The following is a 22,378-nucleotide window of genomic DNA, read 5'->3' as shown; positions in this document are numbered from 1 at the left end:
GTTAGAGAAGCAGGTGGCATTAAAAGAGGAGACTTTATGGAGGAGTTTGATTTTGACCTGGGAATGCTGGGAGCACTTAAATAGTAAGTAGCTTAAATAGTAAGGAGACATTTTTTTATATCACACAAAAAGTCCACATACAGGAGATCCCACAAGTACCTTAATTCAGCTACTTAAACAGTGGAATTTTGGCTAGAGTCTTTCCTCACCTAGCCCATCCTCCTTTCCTAGTTCCTGATCCTAATGTTGATGGCACACTTCTAGGCAGCAAGGCTAGAACGGACAGGCACTCACAGCATCTTGTCTTGTCTTGTCTTGTCTTGTTTGTTTGTGAGACAGGATTGGGTCTGGAAAAGTAGTAAATAGGCAACTAGGAATGGCTTCTGTGGACTGATCAGTGCTTAAAAGCATTCATAAAATTAAGGACAGCTTGGGAGAGAGCTGGAATTTGGGCTAAACTCTCAGAGATACACAGGAACTCATTTTCCTTCTCATCTAATTTCTTCCATAAACCAAGCCTTTGCCACTCATTCAGAACCATCAGGTGTTGCCTGTTGTCTCCCAGAGAGCAGAGTGAGAAGTAACTTGGAAGATTTTCATGAACATTATATGTATATCCTGTACTTCAGTGTCATGTGGAATTGAGAGCTGTCACTGTATCTCCCCCACCCATCTTCACAGTTTTAGAATCTAGGTTATGGGCTGTACAAATGACTCATGCTGGATTATGAGATTACAGCATGATTGTGGACACTTTATGATGGTAAGTCCCATATAATGGGAGGACACAGAAAATACCTTTATGGACTCTTTGTTATGTCCAGCACACACTCTCTTCTATGTGTCTAAAAGGCTCTTAAAACCAACACATTTTTCCCTGCACATACCAAAACCAGATAATTTTGACATGTGAGGAAAGCACAAGCGCCACTGGTTGGCTCTCCACAACATATCCTGATTCCATTCTGCTTTATTGTAGCAGCTCCTTGTTTCTAGAAACTCAAATGAAATGTGCCTTAGTTGTTTTTTGAGATCACTCATGTCCTAGTTTTGTTTCTGTTGCTGTGGTAGAATATACTGACAGAGAGCAACTGCACGTTGAAAGGGCTCATTTTATCTCAAGTCCAGGTTGTACTCCATCAAAGTAGGAACACCAAGGCTGCAGAAGCTTGAAGCTGTCATGTCACATCTACAGTCAAAGTAGAGAGAAAGAGTTCCTGGCTACTACTGCAATCCCTCACTTCAGACTATCTTCCCAGGTGATTCTACATTGTATCAAATTGACAATTAAAAGGAATGTTCACAACTTGATCCTTTGTAAACTTGACATGCAAAAATATTACTTTAAAGTCACAGTCTTTTATCCGAAGTCTCCCACTTACCTCATGAAATATAGGCCAACTTGAAAACTCACCAAAATCTTAGAAAGTCCAAAATATCTTAACTGAGAACCTTTATAAAATGAAAAACAAGTCACACACTTTCCACGTGTTCACAACTTTATTCTAAGCAGGAAGAATACACCATAGAAAATGATTTGTCCTATCACAACACCTCCACAAATCAGCAGTCAGAACACCAGGTCTTACAGGTGCATCTCTAGCATGTGGAGCTCACAATGCAGTCTTCTGCATTGTTCTGAAGGGCGTTGGTGGCTCCATCCATCTAGCTTTTCCACTTATAGCACACACAACTTCTCTTGGAGGCTTAGGCCAGCTCCATATCTGTATTTATTCTTGGTGAACATCCCACAGACTTTAATATCCTCAGATCTCCATTGTAATTGAGGCTTCACTGGCACATCTTTGTGCCATGGCCTCCCAGGGCCTCTGCAGCAACTCTTGTCCCAGTGTGCCTGCTTTCTAGGATGCCCTTTCATCCTTTCACATCTTTCACACCGTCAAAACCAGAACAACATGGATGACATACACAGCATTACCAACTTCTGCTGCCACCTGGGATGTAGCTAAGCCCTCTTGGGTACTGACCTTAAGGAAAGCACACTATTGGTGCAGTGAACCAGATTTTGTATGGTGGTACAGATCTCTCTATCCATGATAGCTGCTTCTACAGCACTGGCCTGAATGCTCTCCCACCCAAATTCTCCTCTGCCAAGCAAGCTAGTCCATTACCTTCAAATTCAATGTAACTAGGTTTTCAGAACACAGACAATAAAGTCAGATTCTTGTATAAAATAACACAGGAATGGTCCCAAACCCAGTCCTGTTCCCCTCTGAAGCATGGCCAGGCCTCTTCTGTCTTTCAGTATCACTGTCTTCCAAGCTTACACAAGAATAGTCCATGTGTCTCTTCTTCCAGCACTATGGCTTTTCTAGTCCAACACACCAAATGGCTCCACCTTTCTCTGACAGTTTCCAAGCTTAAAGGTCTTATGGTCAGCTTTGTCATAGCAGCAAGCTTACTATCCTTTCTATTTGTTTCTGTCCCAGTTTCTTTTCTGTTGTTGTGATAAAGTAAACTAACTAAACATTGGAGGAGTTTGTTTTAGCTCACAATTCCAGGTTACAGTCCATCATAGCAGGGAAGTTGAGGTGGCTGGAACTTCAGATTGACACATCGCATTGGGTCAAGAGCAGAGAGAAATGATTGCATGCATGTCTGAGGCTCAGTTTTTCTATACTCTGCTACAGGGTCCAAACCAGGGATTATGCTGCCCATTTTCAGGCTAGATCTTCCTCTATCAGTTAAGGCAGTCCAGATAATCCCCCACAGACATGTTGACATGCAAGCTGGCCCTAAATAATCCCTCAGGGGTACTTTCGTCCCAGCTGCTTCTACATTGGTTAAATTGATAATTAAAACTAACAGTTCCAAAGGATACAGATGAGATTATAAATGGTGGTATGTGTATGTGTGTTATACAAGGGATATATTTTTGATAGTTTTTGAGAATTTCATACAATATATTTACACCCTTCCCTAATTCCCTCTCACATCCATTCCCCATTTTTCTACCAACCCAACTTTCTGTCCTTAAGAAAAAAAACCTGTCAAGTACAGTTTGTGTTAACTATATCCTTTTTTCTTTTTTAAATATTAAGTTGGGTGGTGGTCGTACACACTTTTAATCTTAGTACTTGAGAGGCAAAGGCAGGTGGTCTCATGAGTTCAAGGGCATCCTAGTCTATAGAGTGAGTCCCCAGACAGCCTACAGAGAAAGCTTATCTCATTTTTTTAACCTTTATTTTATGTATGTGAGTATTTTGCCTGCACATGAGCATGTATATCTGTGCCCAATGTGTGTGCATGCAGTAACTTTGAAAGCCAGAAAAGGGCTTTTGATCTTCTACAACTGTACTTATAGATGGTTGTAAGCTGCCATGTGGGTGCTGAAAATCTAACTTAGGTCCTCTGAAAGATCAGTCAGTGCACTTAGCCACTGAGCAATATCTTCAGCTTTCTCATATACTCTTGAGTGTGTGACCTTGTATCAGAACATGAGTGACTTATTAGGAGCCACACCATTAAAGATAACTGACTTTCCATATCCCAGCAGCTACTATTAACTGTGTTGATCTGTTTGCCTCCCTATCCATTTTGGGAATTTTGCCTGTATTGAACTTGTGCATGCAGTCACAACTGCAATGAGTTCACATATGCAGCTTAACTAGAAAACACACTTTTATAAGTTATCCACCACCACCTCTGGCTTTTAAAATCTTTTTGCACCCTCTTCCCCTGAGCCTTGGGAGAGAGGATGTGATGTGAGATGTGAAGTGACATGGTGTGTGTGTGTGTGTGTGTTTTAGGGCTGAGTATTCTGAAGTGTCTCATTCTCTGCACTTTGACCAGTTGTGAGTCTCTGTTTTAATCTCCATCTACTGTAAAAAAGAAGTTTATCTGACAAGGATTGATAGATGCACTAATTTATGAGTGTAATGATAATTCACTATGATTTGACTTAATACTGTGACCATTTAGCATAGTAATATTAGCTGTTTCTCCTCTGTGGCCCATAAGCTCCCTAGGTCCAGGCTCCTGGCCATAGAAACAATCTCAGGTGTGGGTTCTTTCTCATGGAGCAGGCCTTAAATCTGGCCATAAAATGGTTGACGATTCCCGTGACAGTCCTGTGATTGTTGCACCAGTGGCATGGCTTTGCCAAATAATAAATAAAAAGTCCAGTGCCAGGAATGGGTTGCTGTTTTAGAGTTGTTGGCCACTGAGATCTCATATGTCCCTAAATATTATTGGCCAGTTCTTTTGGCTACCCTCCAAAACTTGATGGCAAGACCTCATTGCTGTAGACTCCATACATTTTAGTCATGGAATATGGACAAATCACGTAGGTACTGACTCAGAGGCTCCATTTCTGCTGGCTAGCTTTCACAATGCTGGAACATGCTGTATGTGTTACCAGAGGAAAAAGTAGTCAGAAATCTTACCAAGCTGTGAACCTGTGAGCCACAGTAGTTTTTATACTTTGTCACTTTTTCTATAAACTGTTTTCTCAGGCATGCACTTCAAATTATAGAATTTTGTTTTATGAAACAGGGTCTTTGCTTTTAGCCTCTGCCTGGCTGGCCACTTGCTAGATGGCTCAAATTGGCCTCTAACTCAGGGTTCTTCTGCTTCAGCTTCCTGAGTGCTGGGATTCTATGCACATATCACTACACCTAGCATATTCTAGGGGATTATTTTTAATGTAAAGTGTGTGTGTGTGTGTGTGTGTGTGTGTGTGTGTGTGTGTGTGTGTGTGTGTAAATCAGAATCCCACACATGCTAATCAAGCATTTGACTACTGAACTATGTATGCTTTCTGCTCTAACAAACCATGTTCAGTATAGTACTTACTCTTGAGAGATCTTTTGTCTGAGACTACTGTCTGACAGTTTAGTTATGAGATTTAAGAATCTTCACAGCTAATTTCTTCAAACACATAATTCTGTCAGGGACACAAAGTGATGAACTGAGCTTTGCTATACTTGATTGTACTTGCTCAAATAAAATGAGCTCATGTTATTTCTAAGGTGGTCTGAATTTTTAAGAGGACAAGAAGAATTTTTTTCAGATTATTTTTTTTTTCAGTGTGGTAGCTCTGTAGATAAGGTCCTTACTTCCAAGCTTGGTGACCTGAGTTTGGCCTCTAGAACTCGCATTTTAGGAGCAAACTGAGTTCTCTGGGTTATCCTCTGTGTTCCATATGTACATTGCACTGCAGCATGCATGCTCAATACATACACTCATATGGACAAAAGTAAATTCTTTAAAAATGAGGGGCTAAGAGCTTAGTGGTAGAGTATTACCAAGCTGTATGGAAAGCCCTGGATTAATTCTTTTCTTCTGTACCAGTGCTGAGTGCTGAGATAAAGTATAGAAGGTTTTTGTTTCTTAGTTCATTTCCTTAACTTTTGTGGTGCTAAGATGCCTTGTGCCTGCCAGCCAAGTAGGTGTACCATTCCTGAACTACACCCCAACCCCAAGGAATGGAATTTTAAATTCCCACCCTTTGAAGCACAATACTGATATATTCTGAGAGGCCAATATGTGATATAAGGAGGCTTCTAATAAGAATGTTATAGGATAATATGAGTATGTCCCTGTGATTACTCTATTTGGCATCCTATGTATCTGATTTTTAGTCCAGGAGGTCTGGATTTTTGTAGCTCATTCTGTACTGTTTGTGATTCATGCTAATGTTAGAGGACAATGAACTATGTGATCTGGGGTTAGTCTTGCCCCAGCTTTCTGTTAAGTCACACATACAATGCACCTGTGTGGCACTAATTGAGCCATTGAGTCTAGTGTCACAGCCACTGCTTACCAGTTGTATCTGTCACTACTCCCATCCCTGATTTTCACTGAAACATTAGGCTACAAACCCTTAAAAAATGATGTGCTTTTTGGCAGGTGGCTACGGTACAGGACTGTCTTCCTTATGCTCTGTTAGTTTGCTGTAGCAGTAATTGGCACACCACTTTGGCTTCTGGCTGGTTGCATGGATTACACACACATACACACACACACACACACACACACACACACACACACACACACACACACACACACACAAAACCAGTTAATTTTAAAATGCCTTGGGTAGCTAAAAGGCTGGGCAATTCTAATCCCCACAGCTAGCACACATTTCCCTCCTGTAATCCTGGCTTATTACCCTCTAATTCTATATTTTATCTTTGTTGCTCTGGCTATTCCTGGGTGGCTCCCTAGTGTTTGCTGCCCAAGACGCTTATGAGCAACCCTTTTGGTGGCCATATTCCTTCTTACCTACATTTTGTATAATTTTCCCTCTGCAGCTCTAAACCTGATCTGTCTCCCTCAGAATCATGATGATTCTCCTTCCTCCCTTTTCAATTCCTAGCCTACCCAAATCCAAAGGTCCTACCTCAGTCTGCCTGCCCTGTTATAGGCCATTGGCTCTTTATTGATTGATCAAAACCCAATTGGGGTCAAGTACCTTCAGCGTTTGGACGTGTAGATTCCCGACTTAGGGGGCCAGATTAATTCAAGGCATTAGAACCAATCCCTAACACTTGGCCTTGTGGTTTGCCTCCAAGGCTTTAGCTACTGTCTCTGGAGGATGAGGGGCTGCTGATATTGAGTGGCAGTGTCTAGCCTAGAGGGTGTCCAGGACTGTAGCTAATGAAGACAGTAAGCTTAGAAAGGAGTATGAGCCCTGTGGCAGACAGAGGCATGAAAGACCCCCGGAGCCTCAGCTACTTTGATGAAAAACTGCATGATTCATCAGTCAGGAGAGTGACAACAGTTTTCTAATTAAAGATGGTTTCCAGAAGATTCTGTAGCTATTACATTACCTTTACACACACCCACACCCAAGAGAGAGAGAGAGAGAGAGAGAGAGAGAGAGAGAGAGAGAGAGAGAGAGAGAGAGAGAGGAGAGAGAGGCAGGCAGAGGAGAGAAAGAGACAGAGGAGAGACAGAGGGACAGAGGGAGACAGAGAGATTGAGCAAGGTCATCCATGAGCAAGAACCTTCCCACAGCTTGTACCTAAACTCCTCAGTGTCATGGCTATCTCTGACAATTATATTACCAGTTGTGATACTCATCCTAAAAGGAGGGTGTCTACCAAGAGGAGATATTCCTGACTCTGAGTGTGACAATTGCACCTCTGCGATACAGGTAAGTGAGAGAGTGGGGGTAGTTTGGATGGAGGAGGGAGAAATCCTTGAAGCTGGGGCATTCTAATGTTCTTGTCAGGGTCTACTCTATTCACTCTAACTAACCAAAGGGAGACATCCCCACGGAGAGAGCTGTGTATGGAGCCAGGGCTCAGCCACCTCTACACCTCATTTTCCAGAGTGGTCCACATCAGTGGAAATTCATAGGCCTAGCCCCTATGGACTATATTATTTGGCTCCTAAATGACTTGTTGGGATTGAACCCTCAAGAAATAAATCTACTGGATACCAGAAAACAAGCAATAAGCATGATTTCTTTCTCATGACAGACTCTCCAAGTATGCCATGGTCCCATGAAGGCAGAAGGGTCAAAGAAGTTTTCTCAAGTTTAGTGAGCTAGTCTTATGGTAATGGCTGAGTCTAGGTGAAATAGTATGAGGGAGGGGATATTGGGCAAGATTAAAAAAGGAAATCCTTCAACTTTAGCTTTTCCTCCAAGGACACAGAGGTGCAGATCAACTTGGAAGTGGAATGAGCTATTAGATGTAAGTTGCTTCCAAGTTGTGTACATTTTTAGCAAACAAATGGCTTTAAAACTAGTACTTACTTAGCAAAGTTAGAAATGTTGCTTAACTTTCTGATTGCTTTAGGTGGCTACAACAAACTGGAAAATTAGATCAAAGTGCTTATGCACCTATCACTCATAACGAGGGGTGGCTCTTTCAATCCTTTAAACACTTTATTCATGTACCTTGTGCATACATTTGTGTAGGCATACATTCCATAGGGCACAGGACAGCCTGGGTAAATCCTGGGGATGAAGTTCTGGTTGTCAGGCCTGGTGTTGTATTGGATATTGTATACCCCTATCTGCAGAGTCCTGATTTTTTATTTATTTTTATTCAATTTGCATCCTGATCACAGCCCCCCTCCTTCCTTTCTTTCCAGTACCACCCTTACTAATCCCTCCCCTACTTCCCCTTCTCCGCAGAGAGGGGAAGCCCCACCTTGGATACCACCCTGTGCTGGGGCATCTAGTCCCAGAAGTCTAGATAGATCCTCTCCTCTAGCATAACTGTCTCATGAGAGGCTTCATCCAGCAGAGGATGGAGGCAGATGCAGAAACCCATAGCCAAACTTCAGCTGGAACCTGGGGAGTTTTGTGGAAGAGTAGGGGATAGAAGGACACCACAAGAAGACCCACAGAGTCAATTAGCCTGAGACCATGGGGCCTCATAAAGACTGGACCACCAGTCAGAGAACATGCAGGAGCTGGACCTAGACACCCTACACATTGTAGCAAATGTGCAACTTGGTTTTCATGTGGGTCTGCTAACAAGTGGAGCAGGGGTTATCCTAGTCTTTGCTCCCTGCCATAGGATTTCCTTCTCCACTACTTTGTCTGCTTTGCTATTTAGTTTTTATTTATGATAGAAGCTGGTGTGGTGCTGGTGGTGGTGCTGGTGCTGATGAGTGTATTCTGACACTAGAAGTTATTGATGATACATAGAAACTATTCATTGTGAGTACAATAGTATATTTTGACTATACATTTTGAAAATATATTCTGTTGCCTAGAAGATACCGAGTTCTGCATATTATAACAAATTGAGAATATGTATATGCAGATGAAAGAAAGCACTGGTGGCCTCTGGTGACCCAGTAAGTGACAGTAATGACTATTTAGTAACAAGCCTTTCAGCATCTCATATGTGGTGAGTTTTGATATGAGACATGAAATTTACAAGAAAAGGATAGTTCCAGGGCTGAAACTATTAATTGAAGGTAATATTTTTTAAATATTTTTATTACATATTTTCCTCAATTACATTTCCAATGCTATCCCAAAAGTCCCCCACCCCCCCCCACTCCCCTACCCACCCATTCCCATTTTTTGGCCCTGGTGTTCCCCTGTACTGGGGCATATAAAGTTTGCCTGTCTGATGGGCCTCTCTTTCCAGTGATGGCCGACATCTTTTGATACATATGCAGCTAGAGACAAGAGCTCCGGGGTACTGGTTAGTTCATAATGTTGCACCTACAGGGTTGCAGATCTCTTTAGCTCCTTGGATACTTTCTCTATCTCCTCCATTGGGGGCCCTCTGTGAGCATCCACTTCTGTGTTTGCTAGGCCCCGGCCTAGTCTGACAAGAGACAGCTATATCACGGTCCTTGCATCAAACGCTTGCTAGTATATGCAATGGTGTCATCGTTTGGAGGCTAATTATGGGATGGATCCAATTGAAGGTAATATTAATTTGCTGTAAATACACTCAAAGGTTCTTTCCACCTTCACATCTCCATTCACTGCCCTCAGCAGCTGGGACATCAGCGTAGGCCTCTATGTCTGATTATTGTTTTTTCGAATACTATGCAGATGACTACAGAAACAAACCCACCAAAGCCACAGCTGCAGATGCTGTATATAAGAATAGGAAGAGTAACAAAAGCCTGTTTTACTGGAGGCTTGTGGCCAGGGCCAGAGGCCCTGGGATGTGTGTTTTTATATTAATGTCTTCTGCTTTTCTGATGTGGACACTTAACCGATCTGAACCTCTGTTTCCTCTACTTTGGCCGTGGTGTTTGCTGATACTGTAAAGAAAATAGTTAAATTTCAAAGAAGAGTTACTATAAAGATCTGTTGAGACTGTTTTTCTAACCTCTTTGTGGATGAATCAATAATCGGAGGACTGACTTTAAAAATTCTTCAGAAAAATACTGTCATCATATCAATCATTATTTTCTCAATGTGAGGAGTGTCTTCAAACTTACCCAGAATTCAGGACAAAAGGGTTTTAGGCTGCAGTAGCTTTGTGGGCAAGGGCAGAGGGTGCTACGGACTTGGGTTGAGGTTTAGAAACATATCATTCACAGATACTCATAAATATACTCAAACTTCAACTGGCTAATTTCCCCAGCCTGTTCATCTTGAGCAGGTCTGAGCTTGAGTGGAACTGTCCTGGCTGAAAAGATACTGGTTCATAGTTCACATGGAGGTTTATCCTCCCAAACCTGACTTATTTTAAATATTCTTAGAAAAGCTAAAATAGTGAAGGAAGGGATCACCTTTTAGATGATATTTCCGTGTTCCTAGTTATTTGAAAAGTTTTACTAGGGCAGGCAAGATGGTCCAGTGGGTAAAGGCAATTGCCACTAAACCTGACAACCTGAGTTCCTTGGGACTCACATGGTGGAAGGACTGACTCCAGGAATTTGTTTTAGGAATTCTACATATGTGTTCTGGCCTATGTAGCTACCCTCAAATAAATGTTAAAAAATTTAGTTTTATTGATTTCTGTTTTCCTACCAGAAAGGAAATGCAATTGATTTTTTAAGTTGGACATTTAAATTGTGCATTCATTTTTTATATTTATTTGTTTGTGTTCATAACCCACACTGGGAGACTCCCAAACCCTATAGCACCAGCTTCAGGGGATTCAATGGCCTCTGCTGGCCTCCATAAACACCTATACACATGTTATATGCTTACTAACTCTTAAACATAAATAAAAAGCCAGGCATGGTAATGCATGCCTTTTAATCTTTGCATTCAGGAAAGAGACAGTGGATTTCTGTGAGTTGGGGGCCTGGTCTACACAGAGACTACATAGTAATTTCTAGGGCAGCCTGCTCTACATAGTGAGTTCCAGGCTATATAGTGAGACATTGTCTAAAACCTCCTATTAAAATGATTAATTAGATCAAGGTCTTAGCTAACTGGAAATGGGTATGAATATTATTGAAGTGATGGAAATGTCTAATACCTGGATATTTGTAATTGAGCAACTCAGTAAATTTGCTAAACTTCAAATGGGTAAATATCTTAGTGAATTGGTGTGATGACTTGTATATTCTTGGGCCAGGGAGTGGCATTTGGAGGTGTGGCCTTGTGGAATAGGTGTGACCTGGTTGGAGGTGTGTCACTGTGGGTGCGGGCTTAAGATCCTCACCCTAGGTGCCTGGTGTCACGTCCGTCCGCTCTCGACCAGCAAGAACGACACGACCACCAGTCCTTCTAACAACAGTTTATTCAGCAAACTTCAGTCTTCATCTCTCTCGCTTCAACTTTATCTCCCTCAACTTTATCTCTCTCTTTCTCTCGGGCCTCTCACTCTTATATACTTTCAGCCCCCATCCACTCACGGCAGGCTACGTCACCTCACCAGGCACGCAGCTTCAGCTAATCAGGGCAGCAGGGGCATGTCTCCACTATATTTGCCAGTATCCTGGTACACCTGCGCAGCTCTCACGATGGTTGTGGCTTATTTTCAGGTGTATGAGGAAGTCAGGTGCAAGTCATAAGACTTAGCTGCAGTCCCGGGCGCCTTCTTGGGACTGCTGCCACACCCGCTCCTCACATCTCCCCCTTTTTTCTTTTTTGGCAGAGAGTATGTCTGGCTTAGATTGCCCCCTGCAGCAATGCCCCTTACCCATCCTTGGGAGACAAACAGCATTGGTTTGATCCCTGTCTTAGGTTGGTGACATGCCCAGGGAGTCTTATCCGTCACTGACTACTTCTCTATCATGCCAAGCCACACTTGGGGAGATTGTCCTGTTTGCATGCGACAGGTGCATCAGAAGGTCGGGATGCTAATTAATCTATGGCCAGATCTTGATTGCTGCAAGCAAGCCTCATGGGTGAAGGTAGAGGTCTGATCCCCAGTGTGCAAGCATAGGTGCCCTACACAAAACCATCCCTTGGGCTCATCACCCAGAGAGGTCTTAGCCAGCTCCCGTGTTGTTTTTCCTGGGGGAAGGGAACTAGGACACTGAACCTTCATGCAATCAGACGTGCCTTCCACAGGATGCCAACAGCAAGCTATCCTCTGTGCAGTGCTTAGCCTTGCAACCCATGGCAAAACACAGTATTATATCTTTAGAGCGGCAAACCGAATCTGAGGAGATTGTCCCGCCTCCACTGCGGCAAAAGCCTGTGCTACCATGGCGAAAGTGCGGGCCTGCAGACGCTGCACCTGACACATGCGTTAAACAAACAACACACACACTATTACAAGCATATATCCCAGGGCTCCCATCCCCTGAGGCAAGGGATCTTATAAACAATAAACACAAAAGGAGGTCACATACAAACAGGCGTAGCCTGAAAAGAAACATTCCTTCCTCCAGCAAATTGAAATACAGAAGTTTTAAACACATTAGAACCATTCCAATAAAATTTTGCATTACTCCAGGCCCCTCCTGCCACCTGGCTTAAGGGGGAAAGATCAGTGCAACTACCATTCACCCCACATAACAACCATACATATAAGGGGCACTGCCCAAGGTGGAAGGGAATCAGGAACACTCCTACAAAAAGGAAGGGGGGCCCATCTAGGTTGGGAGGGTATAGTGCCATTGCCCTTGTATATACTGGCAGGCCACACCCCTCGAATCCAGGTAGCATTAGCTTTAGTAGATACAGCTGAACACAATCACTCATCTGTGAAATATTTTGAATCATCTGAAAATGCAACAATCCCTTTAGCTGAAGCAGCATAGAAAAAAGGCAATTGTAGTGAAGCATTAGATGTAAAGAATTGAGGAAACACTTGAATGCATCAATGGCATGGGCCTCAGGAACACAGACATAATTCCCCAACGTAACTCTTCAGTTCTCACTAGTGGGAGCACCCCCAGCCACAGGAACATCCACGTCCTCATATCTCTGCTTGTTTTGAATTGCTCTGGTCAGCCGTTCTGGGACCCACAGCTGTTGTCAGTGATCCTGGGGAAACACACAAACAGACCCTCTCGCCCACGTCAACACCGTCAACACTGGTGGGCAATGATTTCCACGCCCTTATGGCAATCTGATTCACCTGCTCAAATACCTGCACTGGATATCCTGTCTGTTGTGCAAAGCGCCCTTGACCAAGCAGCATATCCCTATCCCATGCTGGATTTCCTGCAGCAGAGTTAGCCGCTACCTGTTCATTTGCAAATTCAATAAGGCAGGCTTTCCAATCTAAATACTGCCCAGGTAAAAGGCATGCCTTCACCAAGACTGCCCAATCGGAAGGCATCATGCAGTGTCTATTCAAGGCCTCTACTTGAGCCACAGTATAGGAGGCAGTTAAGCCGTACATCCGCATGGACTCAGTCAAATTCCTGATTACTTTGAAATCTAGAGGCTCATGATATCTCTGCCCTGCTTGGTCGGTGAAAATAGGACATCCCAGCAAGGAGAATCTAACCTCTCTCCAAACTTCCGAACAAAATGTCCGCCTATAGATGGCTGCCGAGGAGGCATAGGGAGGGGGCGCAGAAGCTAATTTGCCTTCCTCCTCCATCTCGGCTTTTATTTTGTCCTTTCTGTCCACCTCATAACACTGTGTCTTCTTTCTTTTTCTTTTTAAGCCCTTCTCCTCTTCCGACATACTCTCTTGTTGCTCTATAAGGATTTTCTGACCTGCCTTGACTGCCTCTCGATTCAAACAGTAACAGAGTCCATATATCAGAACAAACAAGACCAAAACTATCAGACCTACCCACAAAGGGTCAATGGGAGAAAAAAAGCATAACTACACAGCGAGGATCTATTGATCACTACACTGAGCTTATCATAGTTCCTTAACTTGTCCCAAAACCGTGAACCTTAACTTGTCCCAAAGCTGGGAACCTTAACTTGTCCCCATGGTTTCACTTTTACTTTGTGCCTGCTTCCCGGCAACTTTATATTCGCCTCCGTTTTATCCGAGGTCCTTCCCAAACTCTTGGGGTCGTAAGTTTCACTTACCGTGAACTTACCCTGCTGGCAAACACTGACTGCTGAAAGTTCTGAACTCGTTGGTGGGGAAGTCTGTTCCCCGTATGGGCCACCAATTATCGCGTCCACTCTCGACCAGCAAGAACGACACGACCACCAGTCCTTCTAACAGCAGTTTATTCAGCAAACTTCAGTCTTCATCTCTCTCGCTTCAACTTTATCTCTCTCAACTTTATCTCTCTCTTTCTCTCGGGCCTCTCACTCTTATATACTCTCAGCCCCCATCCACTCACGGCAGGCTACGTCACCTCACCAGGCACGCAGCTTCAGCTGCATGTCTCCACCAAAATGGATTCGCCAGTATCCTGGTACACCTGTGCAGCTCTCACGATGGTTGTGGCTTATTTTCAGGTGTATGAGGAAGTCAGGTGCAAGTCATAAGACTTAGCTGCAGTCCCAGGCGCCTTCTTGGGACTGCTGCCACACCCACTCCTCACAGCCTGGAAGTCAGTCTTCCACTAGCAGCCTTTGGATGAAGATGTAGAACTCTCAGCTCTGCCTGTACCATGGCTGCCTGGATACTGCTATGCTACCTTGATGATAATGGACTGAACCTCTGAGCCTGTAAGCCATCCCCAATTAAATGTTGTTTTTTATAAGACTTGCCTTGGTCAAGGTGTCTGTTCACTGCAGTAAAACCCTAAGACAATTGGTAAATGTTTTGGTTTTCAACATAAATTTAGATATACATACCAAATGTTTTATGTCCCCAGAATGTCAGCAAAGACAGCTCCAGAGGGTTTCTCTATACATCTGTTGACATTAGAAATTAACTGTAGTTGCTTTTAATATATATGTATTCATGTACATTGGTGTTTTGTCTACATGTATGTATGTGTGAAGGTGTCAGATCAACTAGACCTGGAATTAGAGATAGCTGTGAGCTGTCATGTCAGTGCTAGGAATTGAACCTGAGTCCTCTGGAAGAGCAACCAGTGCTCAGCATGGCTGAGCCATCTCCCTAGCCCCCGTAGCTGCCTTTTAATTGCACAAATTCCTTTATTCTAAGTCCCAAGTGCTTGGACTCAATAAATACCAGGACCAGATGTTAGGAATAAAGAAAGAGTAAGAAATTTTTCAGATATTGGCATAAGTAAGTCCATAGTGACCTATCAGGTCGTTTTATTTGTTGTCTATAATTTAAAAAGCTCATCTTAGCTGCGTTGTTATCAGGTTATGTATGAGCTACAAGACGTGGCTATGTTGGCTGATGAGATGTTCTGTTGGAAAAGGCACTTGCAGCTAAGCACAATAACCTGAGTCTGAGCAGGACCCACACAATGGAAGGAGTGAAGCATCTCCAAGTAGTGCTCTGATCACCATTTGTACATCATGACATCTGTGTGCACTACACACAGAGGGACAGACACACTGATATATGCACATATACATATACATAGATACACACAGACAAACAGAGATACAAATATTGACACAGACATATACATACACAAACACAAATATACACACAGACACACAGATACACAAACAGACATTGAATTGTTCTTAGGGTTTTACTGCTGTGATGAGACACAATGACTGAAGCAACTCTTATTAGGACAACATTTAATTGGGGCTGGCTTACAGGTTCAGAAGTTCAGTCCAGTATCACCAAGATGGGAGCATGGCAGTTTCCAGGCAGGCATGGTGTAGGAGGAGCTCAGAGTTCTATATCTTGTTTGGAAGATAAACAGGAAAAGTCTGGCTTCCAGGGAGCTAGGATCAAGGTCACACCCACAATGACACACTTCCTCCAACAAGGTCACACCTATTCCAACAAGGCCACACCTCCTAAGAGTGCCACTCTCTGGGCCAATCATATTCAAACTTCATAAACATCAACACAAAACACACAGATACACACAGACATAAACTGACATGGGCACAGATACATAAACAGAGGTACACACACAGACACAGAAACGTCCAAACACATGTAGACATAAACACAACATATGGATACACATACATACACACAGATATATAGATAAACTGGTATACACAAATACACATACACACAGGCATACAATGCTATCACACAACCATACAGATACACACAGACACAAATACACATATACATTCAGATATACACATATACATAGGCACACACACAGACACACATACTAAAATTTAAAAAAGTATGCATGTAACAATTTTTGGTAGACATTTCACATGTTTTCTGTTGTAGGTGTCTAGGATGGTGCAGAAAAATGGAGAGTCCCTTCAAGCTTGTCAGCAGCTTGCAGATTACTAATCAGACCATTTTAGACATTTTGTAACATGCCTGAGACTGCTTAGAGATCACATCAAATGCCTATCTGTCTATCTATCTATCTTAATCTAATCTAATCTCATCTCATCTAATCTACTCACTGGTATTACTTTCCTTATTGTTGTGACCAGATAGAAACAAGGAGGGAAGGGAAGGGCGTGCTTTACCTCATAGTTTAAGAAGGGGACAAGGCCCCCAGTGGCTGGGAGGGCATAGGAGCAAGAAACAGGAACAGACAGGAAGTGGAGCTGAGTGGCAAAACCTCAAGGCCTATTTGCAGGGGCCCACTTTCTTCAGTGAGGTTCTGCCCAATAAAGGCTCCAGGATCATCTGTGAAAATGCCAAGAACCCAGGGACCAAGCGTTCAAACACACGAGCCTCTGGGGATACCCCCATTTCATATACAACTCACAACAGTCTGATTTTCAAAGCACTGGAAAATTACCCCAATTTGTTGCCCTATTTTTCTGTGTAAAAATTTAAAATGGCACTCTGTCCATATCCTCTAGAGATCTGTAATGTGCTGTCACCTTCTGGTCTCTTAATGGGATGTTTACATGGCTAAATAATCTATAGCACAGCAAGTTTTAAACACTGTCATGATATTGAAAGCATGTACAAAGATATGTATTGGCCAGGACTGCTTTCCCACATGCATTTGCAGAGAAATGAAAATTGTGGAATAGCACAAAAGTATCATCCCAGTATGGTTACACAACGATAGATACACACATTTATGTAATTTTATAAGTAGAAAATGTAAATTTATACCTAAATTTGTGAAAAATGGTCTGGACTTTATTACTGCTTGGTGCTCTGAGACCACACAGTGTGATCTAGCTGGACTCTGATTTGGTCTACCTCCCTGACCCATGAGCAACCTCCTAGAAATCAACATAATTTGGGAACTAGGGAGATACAGCACCTGGTATACAACTATGAAGTCCAGAGTTTGAATCCCTGGAGCCCATGCAAACAGCTAGGCATTTATGGTGACCATCTGTAATCCTGGCAATAAGAGACAGAGATGAGCTAATTAGGATAAGCTGGCTATCAAAATTGTCTGCCATCATGGAACTCTAGGTTCAGTGACATACTTTGCCTCAATAAATTCAAATGGAGAATGATGAAGAAAGCCCCTGACATCTGTGAATTCTGGGCCTGCACACATCTCTGCACATGCACCCACACATACATATGCATATAGGGGCAACACTGAAAATACACTCTCAAGAAATATTCCAGGCTATGCATCTGCCTTGATGCTGGGAAGCACCACTGTCAGCCAATGGCTCAAGGGAGGCAGAACACAGTCTGTAATGGGGTAGGAGGTCCCCAGTTTGTGCTTTCTCGAGTAGAAAATAGTGGGCCTGGGACAATTGCTGTGGTTCCAAGTTTCCTTTGTACCCAGGTGCTGCTGGCATACCTCTGGGAGTTGGGAATGGGGGATCGCTGGTCTGCACTTCCCCTCAGGTCATCTACCTGCCATATAGGAAGGGAATGGCAGAGCCTGGGTGTGGGCACAGAGCCCAGTTTAGTTCCAAGTCAGTGCCAAGAGTATGAGAGTATGGAGTAGAAAAAAGAAGGCCTTCTCTGGGAGATTTAGGCACTGATCTTTTTCATGAAGGTCTTCCCTCTGTGACAATCCTTGATGAAAGATTCTTGGTTATCCAAACTTTTATTTGATGGCAGATGTGAATGCATACACCTTACTTAGGATGAGCCAGGGATTAAATACCTTGTTTTGGGAAAGGAATGTCCAGGAAGCTCATTGGCTGAACACTTATATCAGGCTTATAAAGGCCTGATATAAGCTTGCCTATATATAGTATAGTATAGTATAGTATAGTATTAGTATAGTATAGTATACCTCATTACATGGAGAATTCCAGGTTATTATGTTAATGACTGGCTGACATTGCCTGCTGCGGACAGACCTCAGTTGGGTCCTCTATCCACAGGTGAAACTTAGTTCCTGTGGTTATAGGCAAACAAGGAGTTGGCACAGATGACAAACAAATACGAAAACAAGGGAGATTGGTGTCTGAATGTAATTTTTCTCAAAATGAGCACCTGTCTTATAAGTGACTTTTACACAAAACAGAGGAATGCATACAAAAAGCTAACAGGAACCAACTGGGATAAAAGTGGATGTTAACAACTGGTATCAAAAGCAGCCCCACCAGCTTAATCTTAAAAACCAGGAGCAAGGGCTTCACACCCTTGCCATAGTTCCAATTCTAGTCTATTGTATAGTCCACCTTCCCCCTAGGCCATTGTAAATTCCTGTGTATGGGTGTGGCTCTATAGTTCTAAGTATTTACTCTAGTTTCTTCTTAGACCACAACCTTCCTTCTTCCTAGATCATTGTAAATTCTTGCATATGGGAGTAATATGCTATTATTCTAGGTGATTATATGGGGGGACTTTCTACTAATAAGTAATGTAGTCTATCATACATAACTATAATAAGAATTCTAAACTTACGTTGCTAAGCTTGCCCTGAGATTTCTAACTCTATGTAGTAGATAGTAATGCCTGATTTCTTTCACTATCTCTCTTATAATACTAGAGGCAATTCTGAGTGTCACTGAATAGGCAACATTCTTACCAAATTCAAAGCCCAGGGTTGGCTCAGGGACATTGGTCAAGGCCAGGAAGTGCAAAGTTCAATCTTGCGTAGGTATTTGGCAAGTCATTGCTTGGAGACACCTATAATAAAACAATACTGAGGGAAAGCACACAGATCCATTCACCAACAAGGACATTACTGGAGCATTCATTATACAGGATGCCACGGTTCCAGGAGTCTAAGTTTCTGTGAACTTTTTGCCTTGGGACTTTTTGTCCAGGCTTTTGGGTCTGTCACTAGGGTCACTACTGGAATGGATGTAGCAATTGCCCTCTCAGAGGGGTGTCATGATTAAGTGAGTTCCAGAGCAGGTAGTTTGTCAGGGAGCTGGCCCCACATCTACCTTAATTCTGAGTTTAACAGGGTTCGGGCTCATTCAGCCATTTCTTCTCTCTGGTGACTCTGTCTACTTGTCTGACAGAAAAGGTGATCTAATTTGAGGAGTGGCACTCTGAAGGGCAGGCTCCTTAGGGGTGCTTAATCCTGCATTAGCTCTGAGAAGGGTACCAGCCAGACCACAGCTGGTATCATATCTCTGGAGAGGATTTTTTCTGACCTAGGCCTAGAAGGCTGCAGAACCAAACTACAAAGAAAGTAATCTACTGGGGAACAGGGCTGCAGAGGCTTTAAAGAGGTCAGCCAGAAAAGGAGATATGCCTCAGAAATGCCAGGGGGAATGTTGTTGGTTCACACAGGGATAGATGAAAAAGCTCATGTTCTCAGCAGTCACATGGCTGAGCAAAAGGATCAGTGCTAGCCTGGGCTACACTGTGAGACCTGGTCTTAAAAAAAAAAGTCAAAATATCTCTAGATCAATGATGTGCTAAGATTTGCATGTAAAATGTAAAGCCATCAGGAACACAAAAGACCATGTTTTCATGGTCTTGGAATAGGGTGCGTTTACCTGACACGGGGTAGTCTAACCATGGAAGAAATGAGAGGTTCTGGGAGTCAGAGGTGAGGTGCTTTCCAGAGTGCATCAGTCCCTAGGTTCCACCTCCCAGCACTGTAAAATGAGAACTCAAGGAAGTTAGGTTGAATACATTAAATAAAACTTTCTGGTTGTAAAAACCAGTATCACAAATAGGGCACTAGTTTTTGAAACATACACGGTTAAGAGATAAGAAGTATCATCCACCATTTGTAAAACTCTACACATCAAGTGTTAGAGAGAGAGATGAGTGGTTAAGAGAACCCACTGCTCTTTCAGATGACCCAAACTGTATTCCCAGCACCCACATGGTGGGTCACAACTTCTTGTAACTGCACTTCCAGAGGATATAATGCCATCTCCTAGTTTTTGTGGACACTAGATGCACATGTGGTACACACTTATATATAGACACAATATCCACACACATAAAATAAAAATTTAAAGTTTAAAGAAAAAAACCCTCACACAACAGGGAGTTAATCAAAAAACATATGATTATATATTGGAAACCAATATTCCCAATAATCACATGAAAAGGTGTTTTGTCTCAGCCAAATCAAGATCACGAAATACTATACAACTGGTATGCTAGTTGGGTAGCTGAAGAGGTCTGGCAACAGGATGATAAGGAAGATGCAGGGGATTCTGTCTGAGTCCATGATGGATAGTGTGTGAACCTGATTGTAAGCACAAGTTTGGGATCCGTGGAAGGGAAGCTGGTGAGAAGGCCTCTGGGATTGTCATACATAGTGTCTAGAATGATTCCTGCTTGTGTGCATGGAAGCCAGCTGAGCCACTAGTCTCCTTGTCTGGGGAAACAGAGTTGAGTCTGGTGATGACAAGGTACACAAGAACCCACAACACAGAGCTCTGAGGAGAGAAAGCTATGCAGATGCTGGGGCCTACAGAGGCTCCTCTCAGTTCTCTCCTGAGCATAAAAGGGGAGATAACTTAGTGAATGGACAGAAGGAATGTTTCCCAGGTGCCCTAGTTAGGAAGAATTTGCATTTCTGACCACCAACCTGGATACTATATGTGATCCACAGGCAGCTACCAGAGTATTGAGAAAGCATCCACTGCTTTGACTGGAAGCAGATCTTCCTGCACTGAGGAGACCACAGGCTCTTTGCTTTGTGACAGGCCCTGAGTCATAGGACCCTATTGAACCAGAGCTGGATTCCTGGTCCACAGAAACTATGAAGTTATCAACGCCATTTGACACCACTAAGTCTGGACCGACCTTATTATGTGGTACTATATAACTAACACATTCATGTTTTTGTGTTAATCTAGCAATTTACACAACCAAATATCCAATCAGCTAACAGTGTAGTCAGGTAGTATATCCTCTAACTGTGGTGAAGGTTGTTGGGATCCACTGTTACAGATGTAGCTGAAGTGCCACTGTGTATGGTACTGTAAGAGGTGGTGAGCCACTATCCAGAGCATACCTGTATATCAGGTGTGACAAACCACCTAGAGCTTTGCACACAACATGAAGAATTCCTGGGCCTGGTGACTATGAGAGATTGATGCCATTATTCCCAAGTTGTGTCAAATGAATCAGTGGTTTCCACAATCCTGGAATCTGCAGGCGTGGTCTAGGAGCAACTTCTTCCAGGTTCTTGAAGGCAGCTCAAATGGGCATGGTTACTAGCAGGATGAAGTACTTCTGCAACCTAGAGGACAAGGCTTTGGTAGCCAAGGAGGTGGGTTTGTTAAGCCTGACCTGAAGACAGCATATGTACTAGGTAAGAGGTTGGAGAATCCAGAGCAGTTGGTAGAGGGGGATGGTGAAACAGATTGTAGCTCCAAGGCTGTGGAGAGCTTGTGCCTTCTGAACCTCCTTGTAATCTGTTCCAGGAAGAGATCCGCAGATCTCAGAGGAGCTGTTGAGGGCTCTGAGTTCAACAGCTAAAAGAGTATATTCTGTGGGTGTGTTGTGGCAACCACTTATCTGCCCTCAACTAGAGAATCACATTTCCAATCTCTAGAGTACACAAATGCTTTTAGTTCAGAGCCCAATGGGATATTCTGAGCCACAGGGGGTGCCTCCAAGAGAATCTGAACATAATAGCCATTTATAAAAATTATGAAAGAATAACACTATATTCATTCTGATTTTCTGACAAGTGTTATTAAATTTTAAGGTAGGGATGTAGGTATCATGGTGTATGCCTTTAACACCATTGCTCTCAAGGCTGAGGCAGGAGAATCACAGGTTAAGGCCAGCCTGGATATCATAGGGAGATATTGTCTCAAAACAAAAGCCTTTGTTAGGGTTATACTGCTATGAAGAGACATAATGACTATGACGATGGCAACTCTTATAAGGACATTTATTGAGGCTGGCTTACAGGTTCAGAGGTTCAGTCCATTATCATCAGGATGGGAGCATGGCAGCTTCCAGGCAGGCATGGTGCCGGAGAAACTAAGTGTTCTACATCTTCATCTGGAGGTCCCGAGGAGAAGATTGGCTTCTCGGCAGCTAGGACAAGGGTCTTTAAGCCCACACCCACAGTGACACACTTCCTCCAACAAGACCACAACTCCAAATAGTGCTATTCCCTGGGCCAAGCATATTCAAACTACCACAATAATCAAAAATAAAACCAACCAAACAAGGACCCCCCTCACCCCCATGGCATTGACTTC

Source organism: Mus musculus, chromosome 18 (assembly GCF_000001635.26).
Source record: "Mus musculus strain C57BL/6J chromosome 18, GRCm38.p6 C57BL/6J".
NCBI classification, from domain to species: domain Eukaryota; kingdom Metazoa; phylum Chordata; class Mammalia; order Rodentia; family Muridae; genus Mus; species Mus musculus.
Note: the sequence above shows the minus strand (reverse complement) of the source record.